At 37.4% G+C, this 27,107-nt stretch overlaps 1 long non-coding RNA gene across 1 annotated transcript; it reads right to left on the reverse strand.

The window, feature by feature from the left end:
- Nucleotides 1-20,508: 20,508 nt before the first annotated feature.
- On the reverse strand, nt 20,509-25,144 carry LOC121960482. The gene is made up of 3 exons (XR_006106986.1): nt 25,074-25,144; nt 24,630-24,731; nt 20,509-20,540 (listed from the first exon to the last, which is right to left on the reverse strand). It is a non-coding gene; the product is annotated as an uncharacterized LOC121960482 (long non-coding RNA).
- Nucleotides 25,145-27,107: the final 1,963 nt, after the last annotated feature.

The raw sequence follows: 27,107 nt of genomic DNA on the forward strand, positions 1-27,107 counted from the left end.
TCTATTTAGTCAAAAAATCTTTGTCTCTATCATACTGCCATTCTGAGCCTGTCACAGATGCTGGACAGAGGTAACTACAGTATCACAATGCACATTATATCTATGCTGAGGTTATGTGATTGCACAAACAATTGGCTTAAAAGAGATTTGGGTATGTTTTGGAGCAAATACCATTTGCTGGTAATTTCAATTTTTTGTTGAGACTCTCAAACAACATTGAAAACATGGGACGTCACCTACTGACAGCAGATGATTTTTAAAATAGCTAATGAGTGGGATCCACGTTGCTGAAATCTACATGTTACTCCATATGTTCTGCCGCAACATTTTCCACCCAAACCATGTCTGTTCAGTATTAACAATTCTCCCAATACGCAAGGATGGTCTTGAAATAGAGCTGGTGAGTGGGATTTAATATCCTGAAATCCACATTATGAAATTCTCCATATGCCCTCCCACAACATCATGTGACTGTGCTTCCTCTCTCCCTGTTTAAGGTGAATTCAGGCTGGCTCCATCCATGTGCACAAGATCACTGGAAATGAATAGTTTGATGCATATGGTGTGTGAAACAAACACTCTGATCTCTTCAGTCAGAGGTATCCTTGGCATGCCGCAGCCCTGACATCCATCCTGCAGGCTTCCCAAACAGACTGTTCTTTATTCCCTCAGCACCCAGTATGCTACAAGCACACAGGCCACAAATCCACATCATTCAGATGACCTGCAGCTGTTTCTTCCTTTCACCATGTTTATATCCATATTCATCTCAGTCAGTTTATCTGAAATATATTCATCTGCTTTATGTGAGGTGGACTTGTTACTAACACTGACCACAATAACAGCAGTAGTATTTATCATTGAGTTTTAGACTTCACATCATATGGATGCGTGTGGGGTTTTTCAAGCGGAACATTGGACTTGAAATTTATTTTAACTTTTTTTTTTTTTTTTTTACAATGTCTGTGAGACACTGCAAGTACTTTGTCTGCTACTCTGCCATTGTTGTTGACATTGAAAGTGAGATTGTAAACTGTGATCAACTCACAGATCCATATCCAAACAGCCTGTTCTGTTTTCACCTTTTGAGCCTGCATGTACAGTATGTGTGCACGCGTGTGTGTGTTATTGTGGCAAAATGTGGTACTGGTGACACCAATTGTAGCAGGAACACGCACTGAAGCTGTTTTGAGTATTTTGCCACGTGTTTTTATACAGTATGTCTGTCTGTAGATGGATTTTGGATTTTGAAGCCCCCCTTCCCTTCACAAAATTACCTCAGGTATTAAGTGTTTTATTGTTTTCCATTTTACAAAATGTTTTTCCCAATTCGTTTTTAAGAGTCCAGACTCCACTTGAATGACTAGATTTTGGGGCCATTATCTATGAAAACTCCCACCAATTAGTGATCATATTTTTAGTTTGTGCTGAATAATGCTTTTTATATGTTTTTTTATTGATGCCTACAGTACAACAGCTTTTATTTTATTAGCAGTGGGAATTCAAGCTATAAATAGAAACTGGCTCTATGATGTCCCTCATTCTTTGTCAATTCCATTACATGGGAAAGATGTCTTGTATAAAATATAGGCAGAGGTACTATACATCATCTTGTAAGATGAAGATGATATCATAGACAAGGCAGGGAAACTGTCAGAAAGAGGACTGACTATAACAGAGAGCTTGTTCTTGGAAAAGGGAAAGAGTTCATCCTAAAGATTAATTGGTTTGAGAGAAAGGCACCATGTTTCTGAGTTCAAGGTATGACATTTAGAGCCAACAAGGGAGTGAACTTCATTATTAAGATTTATGAAAATGATTCAGGTAGAAAATTCCATTCACCCTTCCTATTATTAATTCCATCTTAAAAAGCAAATTGAATTAAGTGGTGCATTATTCTCTCTAATTATGATGTCCATATTAGTTCTTTTTAAAAAGTGACTGATGCTGAATAAAAGAGATGCAGAACACAAAGCACTCTAACCTGGAAAATGAATCAGCTTTGTACTGGTAACTCTTTGTTGCTCGGGTAATACTATATAATTGAAGAAGGAAGCTCAGACTATAGAGTTGTCTTTCTCAGCATAGTCTTGTTTGTTTCTGTAAAGCCAGCTCTGGCCATCAGTACACAGGGGAGATGAGGAGTTATTGAACCATTATTGATTGCACACTAGGAAAGTCTACTGATTTATATATATTGTCCTTTTCCAAGGTAAGCAACCAATAAGTACCAGAGCGGCTGAATTCTATACTTTTGTTTTTGAAATTACGAAGGGCTGAACAGGAGGATCACAGAATCGAAAAGCTGCAGTCTTCCTATTGTGTCTTTTATCTCATGCTCTACTAGCATGTGCACGAATACACATGTGTATGTGTATATGTATAAGCATGCAAGTGTTGCAATGCACATTTATACCAAATGCGGGGGCGATAATGGAAATGTGAAGTGCATTCAAGCTGTAGAACGTTCCTTGGTTTAATAATAAAGCACTAATCGACAGTGGTGGTGACTTGACTAGAAATGTAGCAACGCACCAGTAGAAGGAAATCAAGAAGACTTACCAAAGTTAACATGAATATAAACAATAAATTATCAAATTATTACAAAAATTACTTTTTCAAATGTTTAATGAGAAAGGGAACGCAATTATTTGACGGGCCTTAAAGATACACAATATCACACGTGACTGTGTTGATGCTTTGTATTCTGTGATATTATGTTGATGCTGATGATTGCTGTTCATGCATGTTTATGCCATTTACGCTCTCTTTTTTTTATCTGTTGTCTTTAAATATAAAGCGCTCTGAATTATGTAATGAGAAGTACTATATGAATAATATTGCCATTGCCAATACATTTGGTGAGCAGCACTGTAAGTAAATATGAGTGTATTTACAAGAAACCTCCACATGGTACTGTTTGTTAGCACCACCATGTTTTAGCATGTTCCCTGTTACTTGTTCCAGTCCTCCCCTTATTAGCGGTAATGCAAACTCTTCTACAGACATTGTGGGTAGGTGTCGGCATCAACGTGTAAGCTAGGAGAAAAAGAAATGTAAACAGCCAGCAGTATCACATGGTCATTGGTCCAGCATTGTTATTTTTTTTTCTTTAATGTGCAACTGAATAATGCCCAATTATTAGAGCTGAGAATGCTGCTATGGATTATTGTCCATTATGTCTTGTATTATAAACTGCACACATACATACTATACAACTGGTTGACCTTCATCTGTCATGCTGCAACCATCACCAGTATACACTATGAGTGATGGTGATAGCAATTAAAACCAGGTAACATTATTTCCTGGAGACTGAGTGTGAATGATAATGTTTCAGAATGTCAAAACCCCAAGCCAGCGCTATTTTCTGTCAGACCCTATTCAGTGGAGGAAGCCAAAACTGACTTAGATTCATTTTGGGCCATATTTGCCTTAATTTGCCATCTGTGCTTGTTTAGAAGGGGGTATCTGGACTCGGATGAGAGTGTCTACAATTCTTCCTCAAAGTCCTGCTTTCAAAGTCCTGGAAGGCCCAGAGAGGACTGACATGTGGGAGGTTTGATGTGCAAGCAGTTTCCATTCACACAAAAGTCAGCAGACATTCTCTTGTGTGTTGCTTTCCCTCTCTGACTCAACTGTTGTTTAATTTAACAGTAAAAATCTATGTAATCACTGATCATTAATCTGTTTTTCGGCCACTTTTTTCGCCAGTGTGCATCATTTAGCAATGACATATAATCACCAGCTAAAAAGCGGACTTCATACAGTGAATCAAAATAGCATGCAACAGAAAGCATTGACAAAAGGTTTGTGCTGAAAAACTGACTGGTTTCTATTATCGAGTTTCAAGGTGAGCGCTGTCGTGGAGACATCAGGTTTCTTATTACTTGGCTTAACAGGCTCCCTTATTAAGGATTCTGGTTGGACGCATCTTCTCGGAGAATCCTAATTAGTGTGACTTTAACAAAAGACAGAGGATTGTGCCATCTGCCTCACATAACGAGGATTTCTCACTAATTAAAAACACCTAGGAGAGCAGTTAGGAAGTAATATACCTGGTTAGGTTTGTAAGGTTAGGGAGATCTAATGAACATGAAAATGAGTAATACTGCTATAAGTTCCTCCTTTAGAATGGCAGACACTCTATTTAGGGAAACACGTGTGCCTGACAAAAACATTTTTCTTCGTCCTGCTAGGTCGTTAGACATCTGAAATAGATGATAAAATTATACATGTGGCATGAAAGTGATATCCATAAATTAACTTTCAAATAGCGCATTCAGTTTTTATATAGTTAGCTATTTAAGAGGACTGCAACCATGTTTCAGGTTTCTGAGCAACACGTGGGCAGAGGAATGACAAATGATCAGAATTTGCTAGTTATGGGAAACTTAGAAAAAGGTTGGTATACATTGGTTTGAAATTCTGCAGGCAGTTTTACCTCTTTGGAAAATGCCAATGGGTTTGCCAAATCAAGATTACAACTTCTGATAATGTTTTGCAGTAATTTTCAAATTACTGTTCAATGTGGTATAACCACAGCCTGGTAAGACCATTTTTAAGATGTCACATACGAACGGTAAATAAATTGTATTTTTTAGATGCACTGTTACCGTCTAACGTAACAACATATTTGTGTAGTAGAGGCTAGTGTTAATGTAAGAATTGGCTAAAGGAGTTTGTCTGTAAAGGAGCGTATGCCCGCCCACTGACGGTGTTTGAGTGTTTGGGGCAGCAGTGAGTCCAGACGGACACAGAGAGCCAAACAGAATGTTGAGTTCCTGTCATCAGCATGGTCTTGTAACCATTGACTGTATGCAGTAGTGACGCTATGGAAGAATAAGGAATTGATCTGACTCATATACTGTAGCAACGCCTCTCAGACAGCTGTCCAAGCATCCATGCCCTTGATAATTCGTAACTTTAATCCTTATTGAAATTTAAATGGTTTAGCTACATAAAAAGTCACCCCCCCGTAAATTAACTATAGAGACCAAACAGTCTGCATGGGGATTGACTTTGTTTTGGAGCCAGCTTCAAGTGGCCATTCAAAAAACTGCAGTTTTTGGCACTTCTGCAATGGCATCATTTTTCAACCATTTAAGTTGCCGCTTGGGTATAAATGCTTCTTTTATTAACCTCTATACAACACTAAAGGGGCCTAAAAAACTGATTACTCAAGCATAACACTGGAGTACATTTACTGGTTACATCCTGACATGGTGAAATGTCACCTTTTTAACTATTCATAACCATCCAAATAATGATGAAGTATTGCATGTACAAAGACCTTATTAAACAATGAAGTTGCTCAGAAAATGATTCTACTCAGTGAGGAGCAAAGCGAATTTCTGCAAGTCCTTAATTGATAGTTGAGTCCAAAAACCGTTCCACTTGAAAAGATAATTTGTTAGAAATGAATTTGTCACAGAGTGTTTAGTCCTCTGTGCATGTCAAGATAAGGGGAAAAAAGAGGGTCAGTAACTGTCGGGCCACAGCGACGTCCAATTTCACGCCAATTCTACCTATGTATAATAGGATGAAAGGAAATAAATCTGACCATTAAGTATTTTGTTTAGAATAACGTACATATGAGCATGTGCTACGCTGTGCTGTTTTAAGTCCTCTGACTATAAACTCGATAGATTTACATATTGCCATAACTATTAAAATATTATAATAGCTGTCATTTTCAAAGGCACTTTTCTTTGAGCTATCTTTTATACTGGCTCATAGCTACATGAGTGTGTCCAGCACGCACAAACGCACACGCGCACACACACACACTGACAAATATATCATCTCTACCATACACTGCAAATGCCCTCCAGACACAGGTTTCATTTGAGCACATTCATTACCTTTTAATTGCCTCTAAATTGCAATGTGACCCATCACATCAATAACACTATCTTTGCAACAGGAGAAATGAACCTCTGTGGGGTTACACTGTGTATGTACGTGTGTCTGCATTGCATGTGAAAGCATGCATGTACATCATTGTATGTATGACGTTTGTGTGTGGGATTGGTGTTTTCATGTGGTTTGGTTTAATTTGTGCAGAGGACGAGGTGTGTTCAGAGTACAAACAGCAGATGATGCTTTGTGCCCTCAGCTGAAGTAGTCAGCTAGTTTTTTAAAGGAGCGGATATTACCGCGATGAAGGTGAATCAAATGTGTTTCAATTTAATCCCTTCTGATTACACACTGTTGTGCCCTACCTAAGCTTGCCAGCAATGCTGATCTTAGACATTCTCCCTGACCTTCAGTCTGTACAGAGGTGGCAGCCTGCTGGCTGAAACCCTTATACAAGGAGATTTGATTAAAACTGCATTACTAATCACCAGGACTCTACCAATATCGTATTCGGCATATTTTTACCAGGATGCCAGAGAATATAATATATAATATATAATACCCAGAGAACTTCAGCGAAGTTTGTACCTAGGTAGAATCATACTCCTGAAAATAAACAAACAGCTCACTCTGGGAGGTGAAGTAAGCTGTGCAGCAAGATGTTAATTCCACATAAGCGGGTCTCTGATATACAAGTTAACCTGGGTGTGAACTCTTAAGGTACAAACAGCTAAGATTCTTTTAATAGCTAAGACTTCAAATGTAATCTTGTTGATGGACAGGGAATTATGGACAACTAAAACAAACACTATAAATATTGCAGGTAGCACCACTGCCATGATGGTTACAATGACTCCTAATACTAATGGTTCAATGAATTGGCTAGGTATCAAAAGAAGCACTGCTCTGCTACTACCAACACTTCTTACACTGCCAGTATTGCTGTGATTGCATTGGGTTTTTTTTTTGGTTTTTTTTCTCACTGTCACAGTATCATGATATACTGGGACATTTACGAAGAAGAAAAGAGCCATTGTTAATGTTTTTACTGACACGTGTTTTCCCTGCTGTGACCAGTCAAAATGTCCTATTAGCATTATTACTGCTGATGCTATTACAGCTAATAAAACTAGTACGACTTGTTCTACTGCCACGCTAACAAGCTGTCATTTCAGGAGAGCAGGTTATTCATAATAGATTAACTTTACTGTCATTGTCAAAGTACAGTAACATTCTGTTTGTAACTTCTGCGTCTATGTTATAATGTATAACTAAAACAAATACAAAAAAGGTTAAGCAGTAATGAGGGGCAATAAATAAATGGCAATTATCTAATATGAGTCTAAGTTAATCCAATAATGTATAATAAATGCATGTTTTAGTGTCTGTCTGTGTCTGTTTGTTGACATGAATGAAGTAAAAACAATGCCAAGCTCAGTCTTACCTGTGCTGAGACTACTACTGCCACTATTGCATCTAGTAGATGCTATTACTGTTACTATTATTAATATTGCTACTAGTAGCACAACAATCACTTAAATAATGCTAAAACTCCTGTATAACTGTATAATATTGATAAAACTGCCACTTTTACTTTTTAAGTGGCAGTTTTATCTTTTTAGAGACCAATCCAATTGCCTAAAAACATCACCAAACCACCACTAAAACACACATACAGTCATACAGCAGAATGTAATTTGGGCAACAAAGTGAATTCTTAGTATTTCAATTACTGGGAATGGAACAATCGTACCTGAGGCAATGGTTCATAAATCATCTCTATCATGAAGGTAATTCTGATTATCTCAAAGCTTCATAACATACAATCGGTATTTTACCTGTAGTCATCAACACTAAACCACTGTGCCAAACCAGATGCAGGCATTCCCAGTTTAGAGACACACCAAAATGCTCTACTGACGAAGCATTGATAGCTCATGATCCAAAAAATCACAGGAGACGGAAAACATAGATAACAGCGACTACTCAAATGTGGGTAATTTCTATTGCTACAGCCAAACATGGCACAGTCCCTCCAGCATTCCCTCAAATCAAGCTCCTGCAGTGTCCCACACCAGGCATCCACTTTGAACTCGAGCCATGTTGTTCATTACAGCACTGCAGACCTGTGCTGTGAGCTGCATACCTGCATCGCCATTACCTTTGAGTATTGCTAGCCACAGAATTAATTAAAGTCTAATATAGCCTTGTCTGGAGAATGTGGCGGTCTGAGGGGTTGTTAACAGCAAATCAAGGCCGGAGCCCCTTCCTGGATCTGAGAAAATGACTCTTAACTGTACGGTGCAATTAAGTGGGAGAGCAGTGTTACCTGGTATTGAGGGTCTGCAGGGAAATCTTCAGTTAAGCTACACTTTTCTTTTCCACTCAGTCTGTCAGCACTCATATCTCAGTGTTTGACACAGTGGTGACAAGCAATTGTTCAGGTTAGATTTTCTGAGGGATGGCTACTGTGTAAAGATGCTGATCCTGTGATGTAATCCTCCACACACAGTAACTTATGAAGCACCTCTGCAGGTTCATGGTTTTCATTTTTGAAACTTTGTTTTGATTTTGGAACTCTTCTGTTAAGAACTGAGTGCTGTGATGTTTCTTCTCTGAATTTCAAAGATATCAGCTGTCCGTCACTGTGTCCAGTAATATGACATCAGATGCATAAACAATGTGTGCATGCACAAAAATTATGCCACCCCTTTTCCCACACATAAACTGGTATTTATAAAGGAAGAATGTGCATTTTTCAGACCAGGAGTACACAGAGTTATACTGTAGCCGTGTTCATGTATTGTCCTATTACTTTGCCGGCTATACCGAGTTCTGTAAAATGTCAATCAAAGGCGATCTTGCGAAGTTCATTTTAAATTGTTTATAAGTGATTAATTTCGTCCTCATTATTATTTACATTACATTTCCCTGTTCGTGATCATTAAGCTCTATTTTGAAGTTAGTTCCAGTGTAAATTTCACAGGGGAAATTTGCTGTTCCTTTCATTCAATTTGTGTTCACAAATGTAATTACATAATGAAATAACAGATTCCAAACCATTCACTATGGCTGCAATTTAAGGAAGCCCATTTCTGCCAGTATGATGAAGAAAACAGACCCATAAGTCATTATACTGAATAGCTTTCAAAAAAATAAGTTAGTACCTCAAACTGATAAACTTCCTGAAACGATACTTAATAATAAGTCATTATTTTGAGAAATTTCTCATTATTTTGGGATACTAACTCAATATTTTAAAATACCAAGTTGATATACTAAGTCATTAATATGAGAACACTTTTTATTATTTGAAGATATAAAGTCATTATTGTGAGATAGGTAAGTCACTATTTTGGAAAAAGTTTTCCATTATAATGACTTCCAGGACCTTTCTTTTATCCATCACACTGATGGAAATGGGCATCTGCAGCAACTCAAATCTGTCTTCATTTCTTTTTAAATGGGGTATATTTTTTAAAATTTTAACAACAGTCTCCTTGTATAAAAATATGCTAAAAATAAGGAATGCAACAGGAGTTATCAAAAGAAATGAAAAACAGATGGGATTACATAATAACATGCAAAACAAAGTAGAGCAAAAGCTCAGCCTGGAGCAGGTGGAGGACATGCATGGCAGTGATACAGCTGATTTGTCCCTGGATTGCTAAAGTACCTGTAGCCAAGTACATTTCAAATACTTTATCCAAAGGTAAAATGAAAAGACAAAATCACTCCAGCAGCTTGGTAAGGTTCGACCGTAATGAACACAATATTGCAACTCACCAGGCTCATATATATACACCCTTTTTCTCTCTTAAACTCTTCTTTTTTTACAGTTATTAAGACCAGCTGCTTTAATAATACATTGTAGTGCACTCGTTCTTTTTTCTGCTAAATGCAGTTTTGTTGAATACAGGTTGATTAAAGTGTCTCTTCCCCACCAAAGCATGTTTAATATACCTGCACAGGTTACACCTTACCTTTAGGGAAAGCGAAATTACAACACACAAGTCCTACCTGGTTAAAAATGGCTGCTTGCATACAGCTGCAAATGCTTTTGTTAGATATTTAATTTGTACTAAGTGTGCTAAATTGAGACACTTTTGGAGAATGCTGTGTTAAGACAGTGCCTGTTAAAATCGACATTTAAACCTAAACACACGCCTCCTGGGGCCCTGCTGGCAACATGGCAACACAGGGGTTTGCTTTGGTCATCTCTGCTCCCTGGCTGTGAAGCAAGTATCCTGCAGTGTCTCTTATCTCAACTTCTCTCCATCCTCTGTGCCACCTTTAAGCAAGAAACTGATCATAGTCACATATAACTGCATATGGTGACATATTCTGGCTTTTTTAATAAGGTGGTTATTACAGTTGTTACTGAACTGACTACTGAGTAGGATTCATATGGATTGCTGACCTTAAACTACGGCACTGGATTTAGAAATGCAGCCACGACAGGCATGCACTGTTTCCACTAATAATTACCCACCCAAAAATGCACTCTGGCAGTGTCTCCTCCATGGCTTTTGTACAATTACCTTGTTAGACAATAATGAACATGAACATCAACAGCACACTCAAAAATGGTACATCTGGATTTCTTTTTTTGTTTTTACCTCTCTAGTGTGAACAAACTCAAAACATGCTTAGAATCATTGTGCTGTAGTACGGCATTAGCACACAGCTATAATCTTACAGATATATGAGAAACTTGAAGTTTTGAAACTCAAATTCAATTTCATTCTCTAAGTGCTTTTATACATGGAAAAGAAACTGGTCAGTTGAAGCACCACATGCTTTTACCAGAATCATCAAACACTACTGACCATGTGAATTAGCTGGTCTTAAATGATTAACCTCATGCTAATATGTAATTTCCCTCTACTACATCCTAAGTCCTGCAATATCCAGATGGCTCATAAGGATAAAAATAAATTACGAAGGCATCTATTTTAATGAAAGATAAAACCACTGTCTTAATTTCACAGAAAGCCAAGTACCTTGAAATCAAGGCATCAAAAGCCACACACTGAAACCACATGTCATATGCAGTGATTTCATTTCTTGAGTCACAGCTCAAGCTCTCCTCCAGGAGCTGATTACAAGTTCAAGGAAGGACTTTGTCTTCCTTGGAGCAAGTAAAGGCCACAGCCCTGCTGATCCACGAGGAAGAGGAAGTGGACTCATCAAAGCCTTTCAAGCTCTTTGAAGGTACCTTGTTCGGCCCATCCCAATCCCTTGCAAGATACAGCGCCAAAGACAAGATAAAAAGAAATAGTTTCAATAACCTACCTCCTTTATGAAACACAGTGCACTAGGTGCAAGTTATTTAGGAATTAAGGTATTTAGATAGATAGAGAGCTGAAAATGTATCAAGCGTTCAGGTCCTAGAACAAGGAAAATTTCTGTGCCTGAAATGTGTTCAGGGGTTAGAAAAAACAATGGAGGGAAGGGGGGTTCACAAAAATAAGAAATGGCCGTTTGTGCACGCAAAAAACACACAAATGGATGTTGGAGATTACGTCATGACTTAAGATGCAGAGCTTTCCACATGAACTTGGAGTAGATGGCCACTGGGGAAAAAGTAGCTATTCCATCATAAACCCTGATTTTAATTATTGCACATTACAATGAGTTTGCTCACCCGATTATACATGGAGTGAGTAAGGAAAGTGTAAAGGAGAATTAGGCTTTTTGTGTGTTTTCGCCCACACAGTCTGTAAATAGCTTTTAATATTTCAAATAACACTTTTTCTTGACTGATCAGAACTTTTGTAATTAGGAATTATTCAAACTTATTTATTATTATCTATTTATTAACTGAGACCTTCAATGTAATATTTATCAAGACATGTTACAATGATGGTTAATGCATTGTTTTACTAGAAAAATATAAATGCACTCGTATTCAATACAAATAAGCAAAGTTATTTAAGGGGTGTCTATGTTTTGGTTTGAAATTAAACCATTTATAAAATAAAACTAAGCCAAAATTAACTCTAGTGGTAAAGAAAGATACTTAATTCATTTGTTCCATAAGCTTTCTAACCCCTGAACACACAAAAATTGTGCAGTAAAATTTTTAAAACTTTTACTGCACAATCATCAATTTGTTGCCAGATGCTAAAAACATAGCAGGTTACAAGCCAGAAGGAAGGCTGTTGATCATTGAGCGTAACCTGCATCAGAAAGTCAGTAACACCAACTTTGATCAGTACCCCACGTTAACTTGAAAGATCCAAATAACGAAAAAATGCCTCACTATATAACGCTACTCTCCATTTCCTATGTCAGAAATCGTTGTCTGGTAATTGTAACAAGCAGAACCAATAAGACATTTAAAAAAAAATCTATATTTTTCGAACTTTTCAGCGTTCATTCCTCCATCCTGGATTGGTCTCAGAACACCATATGCAGCATAATGCTAATGTCAAAAGATTGCCAAATTAGTCCAAAAGATCACCACGATGATATGACAAAATTTCACTCACTGTAAAGCTTTTCAAGAAGCACCATCATGTGCTTCACTAAGTTTACACTTGGGCCAGAGTAAAAGAAAAAAAAAAAAATTGTATTTTATTATAGATCTACTTTGAAAGTGGAAACGTGAGTGCTTTGTGCATCTTCCTTTGGGGATTACTTCACAGAAAATGCTGAGAATTACAGCTCTGAAACATGTTCTGCCCCATGTGGAGGTGTTGATTACCTTAGCACTCAGCTCCTATTACTATGTCAATTATATTTTCCAAGCCCTTCGGCATTAACTAGACTGTCTGATATTTCCATCTTCACTGCTTTAGTCTGTAGCACACTTGATCACTCTATAGACACTTTTCCCTTCTATCGCCTCTTATAGTTTCTCAGAAATCATAACTTGATTTCAGCCTGAACTATGTTTAGCTATAGTTCACTGGTTATTTATGGTTACTTACAAAATAGCCCCCCTACACTCACACTGTCACTATGACTAAGTAGGCAGCTGAATATTTTATTCATCCAGCATTCCTCTCATCATCTAAGTCTGGAGGAAAAAAATGCATCGCCGGAATCAGGAATCATCCATGATCCAGGAAGAGTGATAAAAAGGAGGCTATATATAGATGATGAATTACTATCCCAGGGAAAAACAGCTTTTTGAATATTTCATGGGACAGACTTTCACTTCTCTGGTGGGGAGGAAGAAGAATTCCCTTCCTTCTTCAAGAAAAGTTCCAATATAGATCAGTTAATTACTTTATCATCCTTGTAATGTGCCTCTATAGATCCATTAACTCAATACAGACGTGGTTTGAGTCACACACGTACTGTTCCTTCGCCTATTATTTTCTTGCGCATACCTGCAGGTCCCTCAAGTAAAGTCTTCACTTTGTGGATTGAAATGGCGGTGAGTTTGTGGCAAAACATCAAAAGCAAACAGGTGTTTATAAATCTGCTGCATCTTGGCTCAGTGCCTAATTTCCATAAAATGATGCATTAACATTTTCACTGAATATTCAGCCCTTTTTACAAGCACCCGCTTGGTTGGTCTTGTTAGTCATTCAAATTAAATTATAAAAAATGCAGAATGGTGGTGCGTCCAAAAGACAGTGCGGTGTCCTACACGTAGGCAGCATATGGTATTGGGAATACAGCTCATTCAAGTGGTTGATTGATTGGTGCGCCATTGCCATCCGGCTGTCAATCACACTTTTCCTCCATTGAATAAGACCACCAGACTCAAAACAATTGCAATTATTAATATTCATGACGGGCCCATGTTTTTTCTTCAATGTCAGTTTCTTGTGTTGTCTTTGTTCTTTCAGCAGTCAGTGTGACGGCTGGGTTTCATGTGAATGTCAGGATAACTTACAGTTTGACTCTTTTGTACTGCAAGCTACTTCTATGAAAGTTGCTTGTTGTTATTCATGCTATTGTAATCTATCCCAGCTTCCTAATTTTTACTGCACCACTGGTGCTCACAATTGCAGATGGTAACATATGATATTTGTCAAAACATGTTAGACTTCTGTTTTGTAATGTTTTTTCTAAATATATTCCAAAATATCGCCGCCTGTTTGAATATCAGACAGCAAGATGGTGGGAGTAGCTGCTTGCATGATACCACACAAGATTCCTGATGCAAATTCACTTGGTCAGTCTAGTATAGTTGCTTGCCAGTGCACACAGCACGACATGTGGTAAACTGTGACAGCAAAAAAAGTTGTTTGTCAGCTCCCATGATTACACAGTACTGCAATTCTGCAGCTCTCTGTCCTGTGTACTGCTTTCTCTGCAGCCCTGTTAAAGCCCAGCACAACTGCGAGTTACAATAAAGAACAGTTGATGCACAAGGAGCATTCTCTCCTTCACCGGTGCATTGTGTCGATAGAAGACGCTTTGCTATTCACCAGGTGGGGAACAGCTGGCGGGGCTGTTTGATTAAAACAGCTCCCTGCTTCCACACAACTCCCCCCTCCCTCTGTGAATATCTGCCCCACCAAGGCCACACACTGGCTTTTATGACACAGTATAAGGTAACCTGTTTTGCCCAGTCCTCCAGTCATTCTGGGGAAATTACAGTCACGTCATCTTGCACTGCCGTTTTGTATGTGTGAAATAAGGTGATGATAGAATATAATCTTCAATTTCATAAATAACACTAAGGCCCCCAAAAGACTGCCTTTCTTGCCAGCCAGTGATTAACTATCACTCAAGAGGCATTTACTATTATCCATAACAGGATTCAATGCACTCCAAGCAGCATGAAAGCCAAATGTGGCTCGCTTCTGCTTTAGATTTAACTGAGCAGAGACAAAACTTTAAAAAATGGAAATTACAATATTTTCAAATTGTTAGTTTGTTCAAAAATGCACCCCCCCAAAAATTAATACAGGCAATTTCAAAAGATGCCCAGTGTGTCATGCACTACTATAGCATTATGAGTATGACACGAATAAAGTCTTGAAAATGTCTTGGTGTCAGCTCCGGGAGGAGTTGATGAAACCCCACTCAGCCTATTCAGAAATGAGAAACCTTAATTTTGTAATGGGAAGGAAGACGCACAAATTTAGCCTTTCATTAACTGCCAGTAGGTTGCTTGTAAATCTTGGTAGCATCACGCATTTAAGTCCTGGCTGTCTGCTTTGTGGCTTTGAATGCAAGTATTGTTGTGTAGGTTTTCTATAGTGGGATTCAGGTATTCTTTTTTTCATCCTAGTTAGACATTATTTGAGATTCAGAGTCTATTATTATGAGCATCTATGTAGGTCTATAACTTATCCATGATAACAAAAATTGTCACAAGCTGTTATTATGTCACATAAAATACGTCGATAGTACCTCTTCTGAACTCTTTTGAACCCCTCTGCATTACAAACACACAGAAAACACACATAATCTTTTGGAAAATATCTGTCAAAATGTTGTCCTTCTCAACATAGAACGCCCCACAAAGACAATTTCTTGTTTTCCATTGCCCTAACTACCCAAACCAACCTCCCTTTGTGACGGCAGTGAATCCACTTTTTTTTCACTGCCTTTAGGTTCTACTTTACCTTATCACTTGCCAGCAGAAAAAAAAGCCAAGAACATTTGGAAGGAAAAGTACTGTCGCCTCGGATGGTTAACATGGGAATAGCCGCAAGAGCTGTAAAGACAAATGTTATCCATCACATTGATTAAATTCCTCTTAGCTGGTGTCCTTGGCCAAGTAAGTTTGTGTGAACGGCTGTGGTGCTAACAGCAGTCCCATGGAGAGTTAGTGGATTAATTAGAATTGTACCAAATGGCCAGTCTTGTAGAAGTCAATCTGCTCCCAGTTACATCGCGTCACCTTTCCTCCTGTGCCTCCAGTGTCCAGTGATTGTTTTAATGCCTTAATGTGATTTGGAGAAATGTCTATTTCTGTGGCACACTGGACCTGTCTATGCCTTAAAAGAGATATGTTTTCAGATATTATGATGATTTTTTTTATGATTTTTGCAAAGAATAGTAAATAAACCAACATCTATGCCTCTTTCCTCCTATTCAAGTCTCTGCAAAGCCCCTTCCTGCTCCATTTCTTTGGACTTTTCATTTTTCTTTTTTTTTGTTAACTTATTCTTTAGAGTTTCTGCTAAACTACTAAATGCAATCTTGAAGCAACTGAAAATAAGGGGGTTATTAGGACCATGTCAAAATTTCGAACGTTTTTTTTTCTCCTACAGCAAAAGCGAGAAATCTGGCCAGAAATCAGACTACTTTTGAACTCTCTCTCCAAGTATTTGTTGAGTCACTGTTGTTGATCTACAATCCTATTAAAATATAATGGTCATTTTTGTTCAACTGTCAACTAAAAATTGTATTTACTGCCCCTTTGAGTTATAATTTTCTTCCCTTTTTAACACGTCTATTTGTTTTAAAGAGGTTTGCTGAGCATGCAGCTTCATTTCTGTATCACACGCACATTAGCTCATATACACTTACACACATTCACCCAGCAAGATGCCCAGTGCTACCACAGTCTTCTACTCTTTACAAGTAACAAGCTCAGCAAAACAAACAGCAGTTATTTGCACCACTCTACAGCACTTCAACAGTATGTAATGGTGGAGTTCTACCAGCTGCTGTCTACACTGACAAACTGTATTATAACAATAATAATAATAATAATAATAATAATAATAATAATAAGAATAATAATAATAATAATAATAATAATAATAAAAAATAACAATAATAATAATAATAATAATTATAAGTGGCACCAACTCTAAAATGTTTCCAAAGACTGACCTTTGATTCATATAACTGGGAGTTTCTATTATTCAAACTTCTGCTATCACACGCGCAAGCTTTGGCACAAGTCCTGTGGTGGTATGCAATCAGCAGCTGTTAATTCATCTTATTCATATTCTCGGGAAGGGTTCAAAGAAAAGATTTCCTTTACACGATTAATCTTCACTGGGCGTGCCAACTCTGCACTAGTATTCCAAAGGCACATCTTATCGCAACCCCAATCTCCATCTTAAGTGCCCCCAGGTTGCGTTCATATTGAATTAGCTCACATCAAAGCGATTCCACGCGACAAGCCTTTTAAGATTAAATGCTCTTTTAATTCTCTGATTACAAACAATTTACTCCATTGGGACACTGTTACCTAGATGAAAAATGATAAAGATCCCATTTCTCACTGAAAGGATATGTAAGAAAACAACACATTTTAAGAAGAATGAAAGACAAAGATGAGAGCTGGCAAAGTGCACTGTCAAATTCCTGTGATTCAAAGAATCTAATCAAAAACGTTAGCGTTACCATTTAAAGCAGGCAGCAAAGGTCAAGCAAATGACAGCACACAATGTGTCATATATTTTAAGAACATTGCAAATAGTTTCAGAAAACTGCTTCATGGCTATACTCCTGTATGTAAGTACCTTATGTTTTAATGACAGTAGGAGGCATTTAAACATCTTGGTAGAGTCAAAGACAAACAAGGACACCACGAGTGGGTCAGCATAAGAGAAGGTATAGCTGAAAACCCCCTTCTTGATTTACGATTGTTAAAGGAAAAGATTTATAGAAAATCATGAGCTAACCACCCTTCTCAAAAGGCTAATAGTATTAACTGCCTATGAGAAACAAATGCAGATGGATGCTAACATGACTGTCAGTATCGTCTGCAGAAGATTGATCGCTTAGCTGTCTAATCAGTAGTTTGGTATGAGCCTTGAATATTTGTCTGAGTTGGTTATACCACGAGTCACTTGGACAGTCAGCATCAGTTGTTGCAGGCATTCAGTGAGATTGATTCATTTAAAGGGAGAATTGGGCTCCACCAGTCACCTAATCTTGATAGATGTGACAGTTTTCGGAAAGCCGAAGAAAAGAGCCCAGACAGATTATTATGGATGAATATTTTTCTGATGCTGCCTTTACTGCAGACCTACAAATGAGGGAGGCACTTACACACAAACCATTTTAAGAACAAAAACTTACTCTGGATTAGCTAAGTACCATAAAAATGCCCTGTCTCCTTTAGCTACACCCCCCCTCCTTGTCATTAAGCTGCCAATCAGAGTTAGGGAGTGGTTTGGGATCCAATCAATCAAGCTGATTGGGAGTGTCAGGAAGTAGCTGCTATAAGCAGCCAGAGGTTGTGCCTGTTGCAAACACCATTTAACCAACACAGCATGTTTAGCCAGCATGATAATTAGGACAAAGTCCTTGCTCATCTCCTCTCTTAAGCTTCAGACCCAATGAAACTCAAACCGCAAATGGCACAGCTGTGGTGCTACTAATATGGGTTTCAAATGCCGACACTGACACTGTAGTTTGATATTTTCAGTTCAGTTTGTCCTAAAAGAGACACTCCAAATGACATCACTAATGCATTGTGCTAGAACTGAATAGGTTAACATCCCACATCTGTCAAACACATGACTGCTGCCAAATGAAAACAACATATACACAAAATGTTTTATCCAACAGTTTCCTCAATATAAATGGCACTGTTTTTTGGTGTGGACACCGGCTCGCAAATGTTCTTAAATCACTTTATGATCGAAAGAATTCATCAACATATAATGTACATGTGTTTACAAGTGTGTGTGTGTCTGTGTCTGCAAAGAGCCACAGCTTACACAAGAAGAAGTTTGTTCAATAATGTAATTTTTGAAGAGTTATTTTTGGTATTTCTTAATACAGCTACTAAGACAGTGCGCAGCTATTTAGCTTGCTGGTTCCAAAAAGGACATTCAAGTGCAGGTATACAACATAATATACTGTCTTACACATAGGCCTAACACACCACAAACATCCTGCTAAACCCAAACTGTGAGGTGTGAGGAAAGCATTAGTGGCAACACTAACCACCAGTAATTTTTCAAGATTATTTTTCTGTTTTTAAGCAAAGAAAGAGGAACTGTGTGGTCAAAAAGGCAGTTTACACACGCAGGCTACCTGCCAAACTCAGGTAGCTAAATGTGAAGTGGCAAACCTAATTGTTAAATTACAACAACCCAGCACAATAAGGGAACCTCTAATCCTTCCTGAAGCAGCTGCTATGAACTCAGCGATGCAGAGAGAGAAAACAATACGTGCAAAATGAAAAAGAAAGTCGATTTCAAAAGCATTACTAACATAAAGTTCAAAGATAAACTAATTCCATGGTCAAATCAAACCCCCGGTTTTGAAGGCGATACATCAGTCATACACTTACAGCCAATCTATTCCAAAATATTATTTTTGTGGCTGACAAAGGACAAAACCTTCACAAAGCTGTGTGATGGGGAATGGTAATAAAGTTTTGACTGCATGCTGATAGACAGAGGGGGGTACTCAGCTTTAATGCAGAGCAGAAAAGATGAGAGAGAGGCAGCTGAACTGAACATGCTGTCAGGAGGTGTGCTCCAGTAGCCGAGAATGTCCGACCTGATATCAAAACCACACGCAATAATTACACAGGTGTACTCAACACCACATCATGAAAACAGTCCAAGGGCCTTGATAGATTAAAAAAACACTGTGCCTGTCCCCATCAGTCACGTTATATGGATTATTGACTGAAGATTAAGTCAGTCATAGTGACCAGTGGACCAGTGTTGCGCAAAAACACATTTAAAATTACAGATGACAGAATATTTGATATGAATTATAATTTATGTATTTCTTTACTATTTATTAAAGATTTGGAAAGCTGATTGTTATAACTTTTTAAGATTTTCTTATACAAAATTGAGGAGTTTGCCCTCTGCTTTTTTTGAGAAAATAGTGTGATGGTGATATGCCATAATCAAATGGCAAATATGCATGGAAAGTATGGGTGGATTTTCTTACTTTCGCCATGTTTGAGTATATAAATCACTATTTCACAGAGGGGAAAGCTGCTCTAACTGGCAGGACGATTTGCACATATACAGGTTAAAGTGTCTTAATATTCCATATTGCTGTACAGTTTTTCAGTTACTTTGCAATTAAAGCTGCATTTGAAATGTCTACATCTTAACTTTGCCTGTTATCTACAGATATGAGACAAGTACCACCAAACCACGAAAAAGGGTCCATAGATGAAAACAATGCAGAGATTTTTTTAAGTGCTGTCTTACTCACTAGAGGCTAATCTCTTCTCTTATCAAGCTTAGGGTGGAGATAGTTTCATAACTGTGCAGCAGGTACTTCCAACAGTAATATAAAAGTTATGAACAGAGCTTACAGCCAGAGAGAGAGCAGGTTTGCATTGATTACCGGAGCGGCCAGCTTGAGTAGAGAATATGACCCGAGCCCCTAAGCCATCTCTCCATCACTCCTCCCTCCCCTCTCAGCTGAACCAGTGCTGTCTGTCTCCCTAGGCTGTCAATAGAGCCTGATGGGCCTTTTAGACACTTATCAATATTTAACCAGCCTCCCCCATTGACTCAGCAATTACTGCCTAATTGATTTGAGATTGATTATCATCAGCACCATAATGGCTGTGTCGGTCAGCTGCAAGTGCTGATAAAAATCCTTGGTGTAAATTAAATAATCTTTTTATGCAACCAGTGTGTGAAGTGGAGCATGTGTGTGCAAAGAATGAAAAGTGATCGTACCATGTCAAGGCAGAATCCTCCAGACTTGTGTAGCCCCTCTCAGCTGCTTCCAGTACCAGGTCCTCTTGCTTCAGTGAAATGGAGAGTGAAGCTTTCAGCTCAGATTTGTGTGTACGCTGGATTAGTTGTCCATGTTGTCTTTTGGAAGAGAGAAGCAAAGACACAAATTTACATTGCAAGAGAAGTTAGTGTGTAATGCAAGCGAGTGAAGTGAGTCTTACATACATGACAGAATACATGTACTGTATGTAGCCATGAAGTTCTTAGTCTGAGCACTATTAAAGGAGCAGTGTGTGGGATTTAGCAAAAACCTCTCCCTGTTGCTAAGCAGTGTCCAAAATTAACTCTTGGACTCTGGCTAATACGGCTGGTAGATTTAAAAAAATCTACCAGCCAAGCATATTTTTCTATCATCCAAAATAAAAAATTGTCGTCTTTGTTTCACCTATACATTTGTTTAAGCTGATGTCTCGTACGGTAAACACAACCAGCACAGGAGCAGAGGGCAGCAGAGCATTGCGTCTCCTAAATGACAGCAAAATGCAGCGGAGATTCTCAGCAAAGTTTAATACATGGCTATTCTGGCACAAACATTTACCCACCAGTGTGGCGGATAACCTTCTGAGATTAACTGGTCAAATAGAAAATCTATCCACATTTGACACTTGGCGGGTGTTAATTTTGGACCCAATTTTGATCCCCTAATACTCATTTTGTGTTGGCTGCATGTGTTCATAAACTGCTTTGCTCAATTATCATGCACATAATTTAATTGGCTGACAAGGTTAGTTGGTTTAGGTTAACTGAGCTCTTCTCATGCATTTTGATAAAAAGATAAAGGTGTACTTCAGTTATTAAGCAAAGCACTGTCATACAGTAAATGCAAGAGAAACTTTTTAAAAATTGATCCAGAAATCCCTAATGACCCTGGATCCCACAATGCAACTCAATAAAATCTTTAAAAAGACCCTAACCTGCTTGATAAACACACCTTTCAAACTCCATGCTCTCTGTTTGTCTTGCAGGCTTTCAGTTAAAAAATGTAGTCTTAGCCTTAAATGAGACTAATTAAATGACGCCACTTGCGTATCTTTCTGAGACTAGAAAACACTCTCTTCAGAGGAATGTGTTGAAAGGAATAAATTACATAAATTAAAAAAAATAACGTAAAGTGTTTAAACTGAAACGTGCCTCAGTAAAACTCAGAGCAAGTTTAAAAACACTTCTGTCTATCAGTAACCGAAGGGTACAATCCATCTTTTGCTTGATATTGAGGCTGGGATGTCCCACTGTCTGCTCCAAATATGAGTGATAAACATATGAGCAATTCCCACCCACATCATTACAGTGTGAAGTGAGCCCACCATCAACCGAATTCAAATGACTGGGCTGTATCACATCCTTTTACAGAAATGCAAAGCTGCATCCTTTCACTTGTTCACTTGTAAGGGCTGTGAAAGAGCTCTTTCCTTTTAGGCCAAAAGACTCTACAGTTGATGCCAGTAACAGTAATCAAAGCTTTCTCTACTGAGCGTGTGTGTGTGTGTGTGTGTGTGTGTGTGTGTGTGTTTGTATTATGTACGTTCGAACAGCAAGGAAAGGTGGGAGGGAGCTTTCCAGGAAGCCATCAATCTCATTACACTCCAGCCAAAGCTTTAGATGCATCTCTGATGTTCCCTCTGAAATCTTTCTGGACCTCGTGACTAACATTCGTCATTTCAGCATAAATGGCTTTCACTTCCCAGGTCCTTTGTGAAAAGCTATGGACGAAATTGTAGACAGCTTGAATAAGTTGTGTGACAAATTGATTTCTTTAAGTGATTTTGGTGCAGAAGCCGCTGATAGTGTGACCACACTTTTAGTTGATTACCTTCGGTCGGAATCACACTAGAGAAAGACGCACTGATTGCACTAGCCAGTTTAGTTCACACTGCTTTATCACAAATGAAGCAAGAGCTATAAACAGTCACAGATAGCTATTTCAGAACACCAGTGGAGCGTTATTTTGTGGTGTAGTGGGTAAAATTAATAACGACCACTCAGGAAAACAAACCAGAATATGTTAACCTCATTGCCATCACTAAAAATTCAATTACTCATTCAGCATGCAAAATTCCAATCATCTTCTCATCTTCAGCTTCTCAAAATGAAGCTTGTCCAATAAAACAAGACATCTGCAGCTGCCATGGTGGCCTCTGAGAAACTTTTCACTGTTTTCTGCCTTTTCTTTTTTCTGACATTTTATTATTAGTATTATTATTATTATTATTATTGTTGTTGTTGTTGTTGTTGTTGTTGTTGTTGTACATAATATCTCTCTCTCTCTCTCTCTCTCTCTTCTCTCTCTCTCTCTATATATATATTTATATATATATATATATATATATATATATATATTATATATATATTTATATAGATATTATATATTTAAATATAATAGATTATACTATAAAGAGAGAGTGATTTTTTTTTCCAGACTGTTGAGTTGTTGGCACCTTGTAATTTTTTTGTTACTATTTTTGTCCTTGTTTTCTTTTTATGACTGGGCCGTGTTTTTTTATTTAGCATATATTATTTATTTTTGTATTATTTTTTATCTATAGTATTGTTCTTTTGGCTGTCATCCTGTAACTTATAGATGCTGAAATAAAATTGATAATTTGACTGGATAATGAAAAAAACTGTAAGTTGCCACCTGGAAATTAAGTTCTAGAATTGCAGGGTATTTTAAAGACTGTATTCTACACATTTCCTAATCTGTATTGACTTACAGTAGTGTAATGTCAGTTAATCAATACTTTGTTTATAGTACATTACTAGTATACTAGTATAGAACTAGTATTTTTTGGAGTATCTGTAATTTACTTTTTTATTTCTGTCAACTTTTACTTTTACTCCCTCACATTTCCTAAATAAATTGCGATTCTTTTACTCTACTACAATTTCCCAAAGTATTTGTGTTACTTATATACAATTCAGAAAAGTGGGGGGCGGGAGGAAGGAAGTGAATTGATGAGTGAATGAAGAATGGGTGGGAGGAAAGGAAAAACTGGAGTTTTTTTCTTTAATCAGTTCCTCCTTTTGTAAAAGACCATGTTTTTCTTCCGTTGTATTATAGGAACCATTTTCTTGATTCTCAAATTCTGATCGCTTGATTTTTTTTTTTACCAGCATTGACTTGTTTTTTATACGTTTACTTTCAATATTTACGTACATTTTAATATCATAAAACTACTTTTGATACTTGATACAGTAAATATCAAGATACTTTTTATTCAATTAAATATTCTAATAGTGACATTTAACTTCTATTAAGTTATTTTCTTGTAGAAAATATTATTTTTTACTCAAGTATGGGCTTTCAGGTACTTCATCCACCATGAATCCAGCTTATATGATTTAGTAATATTTTTTGTCATAACTGTTAAATTGATAGAGACATTTTCAATATTTAAAACCATACACTTCAGTTTATCATTCAGGTCTTCAAAGCAAAGTGTGAAAGGCTATGCTTTTGCTTATGTGAAAATGGAGCCTATTTTACCACTGAAGAAAAACAAGGTTATTATTAATTATAAAATTATAAAAGGATTTTTAATGAAACAAATCCATTTTTTTCTCCCTCTGTTCCTTCATGTTGTCTGTCCATTCCTTTCCTCCCTTTTTTGTAGCAAATACCAGAAAAATGCTTAGGGGTTAAATGCAATGGAGGTAAACGTATACACTTTATTTAGGAAATGTAGTGAGTAAAAGTCGATAGTCAGAAATATAAAATAAAACTCAAATTGAGTACTATCCTCCCCAAAAGTATATGGCCATATACAGTAGATACTCACAAAAAACACTTAAGTACGGTTGACATTACAACCCTGGCTGCATTTAACTCTTTACAGAAAAAACAGATATGATATTAGAAATGACAATGTACAAAAGTTTTAGGGCCACGTTGAAGAAAAGAGCAGTCAGGGACATAAAAATATAAAAGTCAAAATGATGACTTTTCTGATAAAATTAACTTTTTTCCTCGTAAAACTATGGCTTTATTTTCGTAACACTACGAGTTTATTATCATATTACTTTTTTTCCTCAAAGTATTACTTTTTTCTCACAATATTACAACTAAATTTTCGAAATTACGACATAATTCTGTACTCTCCTAATGTAACTTTTTCCCCCTTTAACAGGGGCCTTTTCCTCCGCTGTAAAAATGTGACAGAAACGTTTCACCTGGTAGCCAGCTGGTATCTTGAAACCATCTTCAAAGTTCTTCGTTTAGCTGCCTTCCTCAGCTGCTCACCTTTCTTCACAGGAGTCTGTATGAGTGAAGCTCTGCAAAGTGAGGACATATTTACCTTAGCTAACCAACGTTAGCAGTTAGCCACATACAGGAAGTAAATTCCAAAATATCAAATTCAACGCGACAAAAATAAGAAATATACAGTAATGTAGGCCTCAGCATGGCCACTCGTGTTTTCCTCCACCTGCACTTCACATGGTTTCAAGGCTAACAGAGCAGCCTACCACACAGCTGACCACAAAAGCACACACGTCAAAAGCCGCCATGTTTAGTGCTCTAAGGTAAGAGTTTGTGAATACCAATTCAAAAATGAATGGTCAGAACTTTCTTTCAGGATAAAATGAGATAACAGAAACAGCTCAGTAATTACTTACATGCTCACAGAGAAAAGCGCTGTGTTTTTTCGTGTTTCGGTACATAGAAAGATGCAGCTGGAGGAGTTTCTTCTCTTCTCAGGCAACTCCGGCGCCGATGACGTCATCACGTGCTTGACGTTCCAGAGCAGACAGCAGGCCATTTTTGGTCACAGGTGAAAGTATATGTAATCAACCATGGCACTATTATAATTAGCTGTGCAGTGATTGGAGGTAACAAGGTACATTTATTCAAGTACTATATTTACTTCACTTTACTTCACCTCAGTATTCCTTTATTTATGCTCCATTTTTCAGAGAGAAATATTGTACTTGTTGCTCCACTATATTTATTTGACAGCTACAGAAAAGCTTTTTTAATTAAGTTTAAAGTTTCATATATTTTTACACATAAACCCGCACATACTTCAGTACTTTTGATGAATTAAAACGTTAAATGGAGGCCTTTTCATGTAACCACTGTGTAATGACTTTTTTTTCTTTGTAGTATATATATATTTTTTTAGAAGTACTTCTGAGTACGTCTTCCAACACTGCATGTAAAATAACCATGTTAGTAAGTCAGCATACACAATACAGGGCCCAGGAACTAATAAACCTGTATGTAATGTGGTCATTATTGATGTTCTTTTTGTCATGTCAAAGTAACTGCTGTTAAAAAAAAAAATAATAATAATCTGTGAAGTAAATTATTATTATTTATTTATTTTACAGATGACAGATGTCAATATGATGTTGGACTCTTACATTAGACACACATTAAATTTTGGGAGGAATGAATAAATTAATGAAATATCTAATTTCCCATTGTGTGGACGTTAACATTAAAACATTTTGCAAACTATCCTATATAGAGAATTAGGAAGAGGCAGAAGCTTCAGAATGTAACAGGACCTCAGTGAAGTTCCAAATATGGAATCAGAGAGTACCAAACTCTTGAGTCCAAATACAATCTGACTACTGACCGATAACTGACCTCGAAATTGGTGACCTGTCCTTGCTCCGAATAAGGCAATGTATTCTCAATCCTAAAACTTCTCCCATATGGTGATCTAGCTCTTCTTCACAAGGCAGTCAAAGTGCATTCCTGGGTACAGTCCAATCTCAACAGAAACCAGCTGCATCCTGTTGTGATGAAACCCCATCGTGAATCTTCTGTGAACTCTGGAGCAACAGAATATCCATTTCATATAACATCCAAATAAAAACACAAAACCACCTCACAACAAATGTTTTTATTCTATTCTATTCTACAACCAGCTGATATAGGCATGAGGCATTTGGAAGACTTTGGACTTTGGTAACTTAACAACAGAATTAAAAAAACAAAAAAAAAAATGTAAAACATTCAATCTGTCGTCAGTATTCTATGTGAAATTGACATAGAATGACTGACGTCAGAACCTAATTTCAAACAAATATAAATGTCTAACGATGTTGGTGGTCAGGTGGGGTATTTATTACAGTCTAAATGCTACAGAAAACCCTGGGATGACAATCGAAATCATAGTGTGCCAATCAAACAACCCTAATTCAACCACAGAGCTCAAATGAAAAGCAATATAACTGCACAAGAATCTAGCTGTTCTGAAAAGCAAAATAGCAAGCATTACTCTAAAGCATCCAAAAAAAACCCCACATAAGCACATGTGGTGGTTGAGCTTAGTTCTTTGGTGCATACACAGATAAAGTATTTCATATTTACACACAGAGCCACGGAGCAAGAGGTTAGGGACAAAGTAAGTGCTATTCAGTGCTCCACTTTGAACATGACAGCTTAGTAGAAGAGGCTGGCTGTGAGGACCAATGCAGGTCATTAGCCCGCCAAAATACCTTCAGCTTAATTTATTTCTGAAGTGATTATGACTGCACGATAGGCTAATTAGGAGCTCTGCTTAACATTTTACAGAGACTGTTTGTAAAGCATTAACTTCCACTGATTAAATACGGAATCCTTGATGAGTGCTCGCCTGTGTGTTTGACAGAAGACCTTGCCTTAGCTGCATGCAAATTCAAACTCTGCATTTAGGTGTT

Source organism: Plectropomus leopardus, chromosome 21 (assembly GCF_008729295.1).
Source record: "Plectropomus leopardus isolate mb chromosome 21, YSFRI_Pleo_2.0, whole genome shotgun sequence".
Classification (NCBI taxonomy): domain Eukaryota; kingdom Metazoa; phylum Chordata; class Actinopteri; order Perciformes; family Serranidae; genus Plectropomus; species Plectropomus leopardus.